This window comes from Pectinophora gossypiella, chromosome 3 (assembly GCF_024362695.1).
Source record: "Pectinophora gossypiella chromosome 3, ilPecGoss1.1, whole genome shotgun sequence".
NCBI lineage: Eukaryota > Metazoa > Arthropoda > Insecta > Lepidoptera > Gelechiidae > Pectinophora > Pectinophora gossypiella.
The window spans coordinates 8345765-8358456 of NC_065406.1; the positions used below are offsets into that span (position 1 = coordinate 8345765).

General features: G+C 38.3%; 1 protein-coding gene across 1 annotated transcript in view; it reads right to left on the reverse strand.

The window, feature by feature from the left end:
• Nucleotides 1-11014, reverse strand: part of LOC126381825 (zinc finger and BTB domain-containing protein 14) — a 54318-nt gene extending 43304 nt beyond the window's left edge. Inside the window, exon 1 of the mRNA XM_050031324.1 lies at nt 10790-11014. The gene's annotated coding sequence lies outside the window, so the exon portion shown is untranslated. The remainder of the gene's footprint in view (nt 1-10789) is intronic.
• Between the last annotated feature and the right edge of the window lie 1678 nt (nt 11015-12692).

Sequence of the window (12692 nt, forward strand, 5' to 3'; positions counted from 1 at the left end):
CTTCCTACAAATAAACCTAGACAGGTGAACTCATTTTTATTTAATTTTAGTTTATAAATTACAATATACAACGCTGATCATTTCGTAGTTTCACCTGTAGCATTAAGTCCGACTTACCCGAGCGATATTGTTTTATTATTGTTTTGTTAAACAATAATAAAACAATATCGTCGGCTTCTTCGCTCGAATCACTTGGCATTATGGACGTGTTTACCTTTGCCGCGACAGAACAAAAATGACTGTAAACCTTGCAACTTGAGTATCGTCGTAGTATCATCGTTTGTGAAGTAAATTCTTCAAAGTTTGCCGTGAACGACCGGCGTCAACTTCGCACTTTATTTCAAAATCGGTTAAATATATAAAATATTGTCTAGACCTTTAAGACCAAATTAGTAGAAAATATTGTCCTCTACAACATTTATATTATTTCCAAAGCGAGATAGATAAAACAAAATGAGATAAGTACCAATTGTTAAAAAAAAAATCAATTTGGGCGCCATATTATCCAAGAAGCGAAAGTGGTGTATCAGGATCGTAATAAGTGAAATTGCGTGGTCTCTGCCTACCCTAATGGGAAATAGGCGTGATCTTATGTATGTATTTTCCAATATGGCGGCGCTAGCGGTAAAGATGGTGGCAAAGTTGAAATTCGTAAAGAGCGGATAAAAATCTTCATAATCACCAATTTTCCAAATTCCCATAAAAATTTGCAGCTAGCCAGCGAAATGACAACCAAACGACTCGACTACCGCAAGAAGAACTTAAATTATTCACTATTACGTATTCCATTTTCCACACCCAGCTTACATATTAGTAATTATTTATTTATGTATTTCAAAAATTAAGTACAAACTGTGATTATGCTAACTAGCATCGTTAAACCATGGTTTATGTCGATGCAAAAAAATCTTTATCACTGGGTATTTAACTTATTTCATTAATAAAGTAGATAAGTAGTGATAAATATAACAATAGCGCATCGGTTGAATGGGTGGTCAAAGTGGAACACCTTTCCATAACAGTCAAACATCATAATGATATAAGTACTTGTACAATGTCCATATTCATACATACACATCCCAGTCCAGACTTTCAATTTATTATATACTAATCTACTGATTAGTCTCTAATAAATTGATAAATGAAAATGAATGAATGAAATGATTGCTTCTACGAAGCAATTCATCCAAAAATCAATATTACTATTTGACATTTGTTGACATTGCGCACTTACTTTTATATGCGCAAATGTCAAATTCCATTATTGCTTTTTAGATCAATTGTTTCAGTGTTGTCTTTTTAACTAACCCTCTAAATGCAAGCCTAAACTAGTAAACTACAACTAGTGTACTTGAAAATGAAATTATTCATCTGCGGTTCAGTGTAGCTATTTTATTTTCAGGGGTAAAGGTCACGTGCGGTCACAAGGACAGGCACTTTCTGCGCAGGAGTGCGTCGCGGCTGGGCGCGCGCTAGCCTTCCGCGTGGCACCTGGGGTCAAGGCGGCCCGCACTGCTCTATTTTACTTATTCGGATAAAGTAAATCGAAGCGGTCAAATACAGATCTTTATCGTGTTGATTTTAGTCCTTCAACTCTTGATAAGGATTGGAAGACGATTAGGCGGTCTTGTCTTCACCGTAAATAACATCACCTCTGACCTACAGTTTCGTACTGAACTCCTTTATCAAAGCCTTCATGAGACACCAAAAATATCTTTATATAACAAGTTTTACAATTCGACACTTTTAAATACATTAATAGGTTACATAAAAATACTTATAGCGGGCGTTTGGAATCAAATGTTAGTAAGATTTTAAGATGGACAAGATAAACCTGTTGACCTTACTATATACGCGTATCGCAAGTGACAGACAGACAGACGGTTAGATAAGATTTTGATCTGTTTTTCGTTTTAAATCGCGGAACCCCAGCCGCCATTGTTTCTCAGCTTCTGTTCTTGGTTCTTGTAATCTCGTTACAGTCTATTTTCCATACGAATCTATTACTGCGTACATATTGGAAGAATGATGAGAATATTTCATGCCAATTAATCGTGGCATGCATGTATCGCGACAATTATGTTCGTCTATAAGCAAATTACAATGAGGAGGAACAAAAAGTTCCGTGTATGTGCGACTAATGTGTTGGTTGGTTATTTGAATAATAGTGAAACTTGTCTTTATCGAACATCTAAACTTGCCATTGAACTTTAATAACCTGCGATAAGGTAACAAGTAAACGTATATGTTTAATAAAGGATTATCTGTTGGAGTTGGTTTTGATTCCTTTGACTTCGGTTATCCTCAATTACTATATTAAATAAGATCGAAAAAAATACTTACATTTTCGTCAAAATTCTTACTTTTGTTTTACGTCGCAAGACGCATAAACGAGTAATAAGATCTTTATGAACAAGTCAATAATTCGTTTGTTTCACAGTCAATAACGACGACAATTGTGATGATTGTATTGTTCTATGTTAAGACCGTGATTGTCGCGAGTTGCTGGTTTTGCAGAGCGTGATGCGTGGTTGTCGTGTTGCGCAACCCGCGGCAAAACACTTCGTGGCATAGCCTCGGTACTTCCAGTTAACACTTCTAATACCAGTTCAATCATATTACATTTACATACATAAAGTAATGCCTGTATTCCTAATGGGGTGGACAGAGTCACAAATAACCAGCCAACTTGTAACCTTGGTAATTAGCTGTGTGACTTTTGTGAAAAAATAACAAATCACAATCTCGTGACTGTTTTTTTTTCATGCGTATTCTACTAATTTGTTTCACTTTTTGTTAAAAGCTAAGCATTCCTTAATAATTGATTTAAGTGCATTTTAAAGGGTTAACCGCAATATACCAGAAAACAATTTTCTTTTTGTCTGGTAGGTCCTGGGCCCTCCTATACAATGTATGTGTCGTTTAATTCACTACTTACGGGACACCCTGTTTGTACTATAAGTAAGTATATTCAACTATTTTCTGGAAAGGTCTCGATATTAATATGATCTTGAGTAAGTCGACAAAATATACTATTTTGAAATCGTAACTGTTAGTACTTTTGGTGATAATCAGTGACTTTTTCTTTTGACGTGACTTTTTGTAGATTTGCCGCAAATGGCATTATCTATTTGGCCGGACAAGTGGAGAAAGGGCTCTACAACATTTTGGGGGTACAACATTTAAGACAGCAGGCCTGAGGATGACCAGTTGGGCGTGAACCTTGCTCAGGACTGTCTGAGAGGATAATATTTGAAAGATTTAATGGACCCTAGTGGGTCGATAGCGGTAGGCGCTGAATGAGGGAAATCGACACGCCGCGCTGGCGGGGTCGGTATCGGCGTTCTGAAGTGTTTGTTATCGCGATCCGATGGGCCGCCTCTATGGCTAGAGTTATCGGGTCGCCGGGATCGTAAATTACGTCCTTCGGGCGCAGCTAATCAGCGCAAGGTACTTTAACTATAAGGAAAATACGTTAGGTAGATACCTAAATAAATATATAACTACTGTATACATTATATCGTTTGGTTTGAAAAGCGAAACATTGTTATTAGTACAAACTATATAGTAAGTCATTCAAAATAATGTCTCATCAAGCATATATCTTTCTCCATATTTTTTAATATCTGCGTAATATATCTCTACATTTTGAAGTTCGTTCATTTTATTACAGGGCGTGTGAATTATAGTGGATGTAATAATTTGGTCACAAATTAGTTTTTATTGTACCTTTGATGGGTTTGCTCTTGGTCCCAGATCATATTATATGCATTCGGAAATACCGCAAAGAATTCCTCTCCCTAGCGGTGCGCATAATGAAGGACGATGCGAAGCGCTTTGTGCGAATAGTTGGGATATCCACCAAAAAATACGAGTATTAACATAACGCCGCTCAATATAAATGAAATTAATATAGTTACTTGTTCACTCTCTGATTTTCGACTTAATATATGTAATACTCGTAGTTCGTCGTCCGATAATTTTATTTTTATATTATCACAACCGTTAAGTCTGAAGTTTCCAGTCCGAAATTTGATCCGTTCAAGGTGGATCAGTGAGCGAATCTACAAAGATTGGCTCAATAAGGAATACGGAAAAGCAATTTGACTTAAACAACAGTGTTCGGGTCATGTCTTTCATGTACCTATATTATTTTCAGACAACATTATTATAATATTGAACGAAAATATAGGAATTAAAATATCCAATTGAACGGTACCAATTAGAGCAGTTTTTCTTTAAACTGATGCCTTATATATTTATATATGTTTTTATTTTTCAATCCATCGCGTATCTCTGCAATACCTACGTCAAAATAAAAACATTGTCAGCAACTAACAAAAATACTTTTTTCCGAAATGATTGTTTAGTGGAGTCCAACATGAATTAAACAAGATTATTACAGTAACTTCTAAAAAGTGGATTAAAAGCATATTTAAAGCAAGTTTCAATTTAAACAAATTTGTGGGTACACCTACTCTAATGAATTCACACTAAGCGTAGTGGGACTTTGCGCAACAATTCAAATTTTTAAGTATATTCTTCTTTCTCTACGTCTCATCACAGTCAGTGTAGTCACCTTTAAGGTATAAAGCTCTATAGTTGCGGAGCATCCAAGCAGGGTTATTGCTGATACGAACAATGCCTGCGCCGCCCCTAGCGGCTACTTGGGGCCGTCGGTTATATTGTAAGTATAGGTAAATCTGACAGAGTAGCGTGTTCGATTCGTATTGGATTCCAATAAGTACACTAACTATATCACACACATTTACATTAACTACAACACAACTACATTAACTACATTTCATCGTATTTTTTAAGAAGTTAAAAATTCTAAGGTTGTTTTAACAGACATAATTATATTTAGTGTACATGACGTATATCATAAAATTTACAGTCTTACGTGGAGTCCATAGGGCAGCCACTGTCAGACCATAATATTGGATTTACGAAGTGCTTTTATTGATGTGCCATGCCATCTCACTAACTCTACGAAACACGCACTATGATATAGGAAACAAAAAGCTTCTTCTACATAATAATAAAACTTTCACTTTTTCAGGTTAAAGAAATCGTCTGAAATAAATACGATGATATAGATTTTTTTGACGTGTCTTGTGATACCTACAGCGGTTGTATCTGGTGTATAGTGCTTATCTAAAGGTAGGCATTGCATGTTTTCTGTTCAGTCTATGGTGATACATACAGGGGGGTTAAAATGGCCACATCGAGCAATTCATTTATAGCAATATTGCTATTTGACATTTGTTTAATGCCCACTTACTTTTATATGCGCAAATGTCAAATTGCAATATTGTTTTTTTAGATGAATTGCTTCGATGCGGCCTTTTTAGGTCATTCATAAACTCATTAAAATAATAATTGCATGGCCCGAACCACAAGCGATCAGAATACAGCCATTTTTGCTGTAAATTCTCAATTAATATCAGTTAGATAAACATGTTGTTATGCTGGGTCCGCACGGCAACCACATCGCGCGCTGTGCGACTTATATCCTTGACTAGTAGGTGCACGCGGCGCGGTTGACATGTTGATTCTATGGTAACAAGTGACTAGCGTATTGCCCCACAAATAGTTTATCATGCTGGGAGTGCTGAAACAGTCAAATTGATGCCCCTAGCATGCCCGTGAGGGCAAGCAACTGAACGCGTTCTAAGTATTTTATTCATTGCCAGTTCAGCATGGAAGTTGCTGATAGTACAGCGTAGAAGTAAATGAACAGGATGATGGTGTTCAATATAGGGGTGGAAGTGTACGTAGATACATAAGTGTAGATAATATACACGTATAGTTACGAATTTCGCCACATATTACTTTATATATGACTTTGGTACTATTTCGTGTTTCATTAACTATGATACATTTTCTTGCATGGGTGTGTTGATGATGACAAAAGTATATGTCCATTAGAGGTATTAAAATATGATATGATGGTCTAACAGAAAGCTCGGTGACGCGTGGATACTTAGTTCATCTCGCCATGGATGTACCTCTGACTACCCCAATTGTTTTCTTTTCTGTAAAATGTGATAATCATAATGTCATTACCTAGTATCGAGCTTTAGAATAATAACGTTAATTAAATACACTTCTCATCAAAAAAATCGAAACACTTCCGTTTTCATTGTTTCTGTCCGAATTTAACACAAAAAAGAATTCATACGATGAAAAAAAATACATAAATGTATAGCTGGCAGTTTGGCCGTTACAGTAATAAGCGAAAATTCTAAATTCAAAATTAGAATTTCATTTGTTTATCTTATAAACGAAATGAATCACTGTTTTGAGACAAATGTGTGTTTAGGGTTGGAGTACATTTAGCGTTTAAAAACTAAAAATTGGCGCCTATCCTTAAACTTTTTGTTTTTTATTTCAATACTGTGACTTTGGGACGTCTGAAAAAAGGTTTTTTTTCTAAAACGTATGGATACTTCGCCCACAGAAGCCGCCCAAGTTGTGGCATTGCTTGATTCTGGCCTTAGTCAGCGTGTTGTGGCTGCAAGACTGCATCTAAGCCTGTCATCTGTTCATAGAGTCTATAAACGTTATCGGGAGACTGGTTTGTTCACGCGCCGTTCAGGATCTGGCAGGAATTGGGTCACTTCTGAGCGAGATGATCGATTTATTGTAACAACTTCTTTAAGAAATCGACGCCTTAACGCTTTTCAACTGCAGCAGCGGCTTCGTGTTGTACGAAGGGTGGCTGTAAGTGACTCTACAATTAGAAGAAGGTTGAAGGATCGTGGACTGGTACCGCATAAGCCAGCAAATGGGCCGAAATTAATTGCAGACCATCGAAGAGCGCGCCTTAACTTTGCACGTGAGCACCTAAATTGGTCATACCTACAGTGGAGCAAAGTTCTCTTTTCTGATGAGTGTAAAATTATGCTGTATGGTAACGACGGAAGGAACAAGGTCTACAGAAGAGACGGAGAACGCTATGCACAATGCTGCATTGAAGAAAAGGTCAGCTATGGTGGCGGTTCGTGGACGGTTTGGGGAGGAATCAGCGCCGACGGTAAGACAGAGCTTCGATATCTCTATTATGGAATGGCCAGCAAGAAGCCCGGACATGAATCCCATTGAACATCTGTGGGATGAATTAAAGAGACGAATTCGAGCAAGAGATCCTGCCCCAGAAACACTTAGCCAGCTGCAAGATGCAATCCAAGAGGAATGGGACAATATACCACAGCATGTGATCGTGACTCTCATCCGATCGATGAAGAACCGTATGGAAGCAGTAATTAGAGCTCGGGGAGGGAATACAAGTTATTAAATAAACGTTTTTTAGCTTTTTTTTTTCATTTACGTGTGTTGTTTTATCCATTTCCTTTATACTCCATACGGAATAAAAATGACTCATTTAACAAAATACGAAACCTATGAAAAATTCATTTAAATTTAGAACATTAACATTAAGATTTGATAAGCTCATATTACTCACTATTAAACGACATTTAACATTTATTCCTAAATGTACACATTTTTCTGATAATCCTGACAAAACGTAAACTTGCAAGGTGTTTCGATTTTTTTGATGAGAAGTGTATTATAGGTAGTTATTTTCAAAGCTTTCAAGATACACTGCTTTTAGTTGACGCATGATATATTCTTGAGCAGCGTGGTGGAGCATGCTCCATACCCGGTTGATTGAGGGGAGGCCTGTGCTCAGCAGTGGGACGTATATAGGCTGTTTATGTGTGTGTTTGTGTGTGTTAATTAGGGACGATACAACCTTAACTCAACAGAAGACAACTTGCAGCCACTCTTAGTCTTTAAGAGTGACCGATAATTTATTCCGCTAAAGTAGAGGATACTAGTTACCAATATACCCTAAGAACAAATGAACAACCAAATACACTTCTCATCAAAAAAATCGAAACACTTCCGTTTTCATTGTTTCTGTCCGAATTTAACACAAAAAAGAATTCATACGATGAAAAAAAATACATAAATGTATAGCTGGCAGTTTGGCCATTACAGTAATAAGCGAAAATTCTAAATTCAAAATTAGAATTTCATTTGTTTATCTTATAAACGAAATGAATCACTGTTTTGAGACAAATGTGTGTTTAGGGTTGGAGTACATTTAGCGTTTAAAAACTAAAAATTGGCGCCTATCCTTAAACTTTTTGTTTTTTATTTCAATACTGTGACTTTGGGACGTCTGAAAAAAGGTTTTTTTTCTAAAACGTATGGATACTTCGCCCACAGAAGCCGCCCAAGTTGTGGCATTGCTGGATTCTGGCCTTAGTCAGCGTGTTGTGGCTGCAAGACTGCATCTAAGCCTGTCATCTGTTCATAGAGTCTATAAACGTTATCGGGAGACTGGTTTGTTCACGCGCCGTTCAGGATCTGGCAGGAATCGGGTCACTTCTGAGCGAGATGATCGATTTATTGTAACAACTTCTTTAAGAAATCGACGCCTTAACGCTTTTCAACTGCAGCAGCGGCTTCGTGTTGTACGAAGGGTGGCTGTAAGTGACTCTACAATTAGAAGAAGGTTGAAGGATCGTGGACTGGTACCGCATAAGCCAGCAAATGGGCCGAAATTAACTGCAGACCATCGAAGAGCGCGCCTTAACTTTGCACGTGAGCACCTAAATTGGTCATACCTACAGTGGAGCAAAGTTCTCTTTTCTGATGAGTGTAAAATTATGCTGTATGGTAACGACGGAAGGAACAAGGTCTACAGAAGAGACGGAGAACGCTATGCACAATGCTGCATTGAAGAAAAGGTCAGCTATGGTGGCGGTTCGTGGACGGTTTGGGGAGGAATCAGCGCCGACGGTAAGACAGAGCTTGCTTTCGTGTCTGGGCCACGTCTGCCTGCACTAAACTGTCATCGGTACGTCGAAGAGTGTCTCGAGCCTCATGTGATGCCCTATGCACATTTTATTGGCAACGGCTTCATATTCATGCACGACAATGCTAGGGCTCACACCGCGGGCGTCGTACGAGATTATCTTAACGAAGTCGATATCTCTATTATGGAATGGCCAGCAAGAAGCCCGGACATGAATCCCATTGAACATCTGTGGGATGAATTAAAGAGACGAATTCGAGCAAGAGATCCTGCCCCAGAAACACTTAGCCAGCTGCAAGATGCAATCCAAGAGGAATGGGACAATATACCACAGCATGTGATCGTGACTCTCATCCGATCGATGAAGAACCGTATGGAAGCAGTAATTAGAGCTCGGGGAGGGAATACAAGTTATTAAATAAACGTTTTTTAGGTTTTTTTTTTCATTTACGTGTGTTGTTTTATCCATTTCCTTTATATTCCATACGGAATAAAAATGACTCATTTAACAAAATACGAAACTTATGAAAAATTCATTTAAATTTAGAACATTAACATTAAGATTTGATAAGCTCATATTACTCACTATTAAACGACATTTAACATTTATTCCTAAATGTACACATTTTTCTGATAATCCTGACAAAACGTAAACTTGCAAGGTGTTTCGATTTTTTTGATGAGAAGTGTATTTACAAATTATATACTCATTGCATAAATGTTAAAAGATACTTCTCAGCTGATATGTCTGTAAATACATTTATAGATATCTTTTTTTTTACTTAAAGTAGATTTGCCGCAGATGGCATTAACTACTTGGCCGGACAAATGGGGAGCGCTGAAGGCTCTCACCCGGTACAACGTTTAAGACAACAGGCCTGAGGGTGCCCAGTTGGGCGCGAACCTCGGCTCAGGGCGTCGTCTGAGAGGAAAATATTTGAAAGAATTAATCGACCCTAGTGGGTCGATAGCGATAAGCGCTGAATGAGGGAAATCGTCGACCACGCCGGCGGGGTCGGTATCGGGGTCCTGAAGATAGATTAGAAGAAAGATAGATTATAGATATCAATAACTATGGAATTTGTTTGAAAAAGCACACTGTGACGTCATAGGAAAACGTGATAAAATATCGGCGAAATAATATTATTTCTTTTTTCTTGATTAAAATTAAATATAGAAAAAAGATAATGTTTTTCATTAGTTTTAGATCTGTTTTTATTTAGTAATAAGAATTTCATAATTTGTCTTGAACCTAGTACACGACCCAATTATCGAATACAAATTAGATACCTAAAATCGTTTTTTTTGTATCATTTATATTCAGAAATACGATGATTGCTGCAGGACATAAGAAACTAGATGCACTGTACATGCGATGAGCCGAGTTACTTTTAATTGTCTGTTTTCACGACTTACAGCTCTATCCAACGCAACGTAACGCGTTGAAATCTTTATACTCGTACTGGAGTCTCTACGTGTCGCCTACAAAAGAGTTCAACGCGCGCTGCGCAGGCGCAACCAATCTTCCTTGTTGCAATATATGACGTTTGATTATTTAAATGAGATAAAAGTGTCTATTTTTAACTCTATTTATGATATGTACGTACGTACTCGTAACTTACAATTATTAACCACTCTACGTAAATGTCCCTGAGACTGTAATACTTATTATTGTTTCTTATAAGATTATTTTCGTAGATAAGTACTACAAATAACTAAGCACTTACACACAGTTACATTTCGTAATCTAGCATAAGAGACAAAAATTATAGTAACTAGTAGAAGAATCTAGTTCTCTAGTAGGCAGAAGCCTAGACTTAAACTTAAAGCCTTAAATTACACTTAAACTATGTTAGTGCATGCAAAATATGCAACTTATAAGGTTATTAATTCCAAAACTAAACTAGAAAGCCAACAAAACAAAGTTTCTATAAAGAAATTCCATGTCATAAAACTTACCGCGTCCGAGGAGGCGATCCAATAAGAACCAAAAATAATGTGTAACACAGTGAATAGCACGAGTAGCACTTGGTCTCTTGAGAACAGATAGTGGTGAGTTCGTGAGCGTAGAGCCGTGGTACAGTGCGACCCTGGGGGTGAGGGTGCCTCGTGGCGGAGTGCGAAGGCCGGCGCGGGAGTCCGGCCGCACTGCGCGCCTCGCAACGGTAAACTGGCGGCGCGCTCACATAGCCTCTCTCTCGCTTGTATGAGTGCCACCTCCCTCCAAACAAATAGTACCGTACGCTGCGCTCGTGTCTTGGTAACTTTTATTATACTTTTATTACGTTGGTGTGCCTCCACGGTCTGCGCGTGTGTGTGGGCGCGAGTGTGCGCGTGAGTGCGCCTGTGTGTGTGGTAGACGTGGCGGCGTGTGGGTGTCTAAAGTACCAGAGTACCAGAACACTGCGTGCTTTGATCTTACGATTCGGTATGCACGGCCGCGCCGCACGTAGCACCGTGGCTATATTTTACTTCTATAATACCTAGTCAATAACTTTAAAGGCTTGTGCAACATACGTCGGAGACTGGACCGGCAACCGGTCGCTCTGACCGAGTATCTTCACTCAGATATTGGTTGTGATTTGACGATAATTTGCAAATGTAGAACAAGCGTTTCTGTGGGAGTGGAAGACAAAGAGCTCAAAAGTACTTATAACATGTTATAACTATCGTTTAATCTGATTACTGCAGTAGACTAATAGCACAAGTTTACTAACATATGTTGATTATAATTTATTTGTATAATATAAATGTCCATACAGCTGTTTTATTATGTTTAATGTCCATTTTTATGTATTAACATGTTGCGTGCAAGCGGCGCGCTGAGCGCGTTGATGTCTATTTTATGGCGGGGCGCGGAACTAGAATAAACGTGCTCTGAACTTCGACAAATCACCATAAGTGGAGCTGAAACACTTTACAAGAAGCCATTCTGACAATACGAATATATGTAATTACCAATATAGAAAAGTATATACATATCACAGTATCTGCAGGTTGCCATGTGCTTGCGGTTCTGCCGGCGCCAATAGGAAACATGGGCGTGAAATTCCAGTCCAGATATCTCTATTATATAATATATATTCACAAACACAAATCACGACTGTATACTTATAGTAGTGACTAGAGCCACAAGTAATCAACCAAACAACTCGCAGACACTCGAACTCCTGGGGCCTCTTTAATAAAACTTACAATTGTAAATTACTACGACAATTTGATGTTCATTACGTAGCTAATATGAAACTGCAAAATATTTGTGATCACAAACTCCGCAATGTACATCAAATTGTCATTGTAATTTACAATTGTAAGTTTTATTAAACAGGCCCCTGGCGGTCTAAAAAGACTACAACGAAGCAAATACATCTAAAAGAACAATATTGCTATTTGACATTTGTTGGGGGTACCTACTTTTGTTTGCGCAAATGTCAATTTGCAGTATTGCTTTTTTTATGAATTGCTACAATGTGGCCTTCTTAGACCCTCTGATGTTATTTTGTCCTAGGATACTAGATGTGATAGACCGGACGGTGCCAAGTGATTCGCCTACAATTTTGGAAAAAAATTGGTACTCTCGGCTTCCGAATACATCCCGCTTAAAGACGGTACTGAAAAGTATCGGCGCCCGAATGACGTAATATACGATCCCGACGGCCCGATTACTCTAGTCATAGAGGCGGCCCATCAGCTCGCGACAACAAACACTTCAAAACCCCGATACCGACCCCGCCGGCGTGGTTGAAGATTTCCCTCATTCAGCGCTTATCGCTGTCGACCCGCTAGGGTCGATTCATTCTTTCAAATATTATTCTCTCAGACGACCGACGCCCTGAGCCGAGGTTCGTGCCCAACAGGGAAC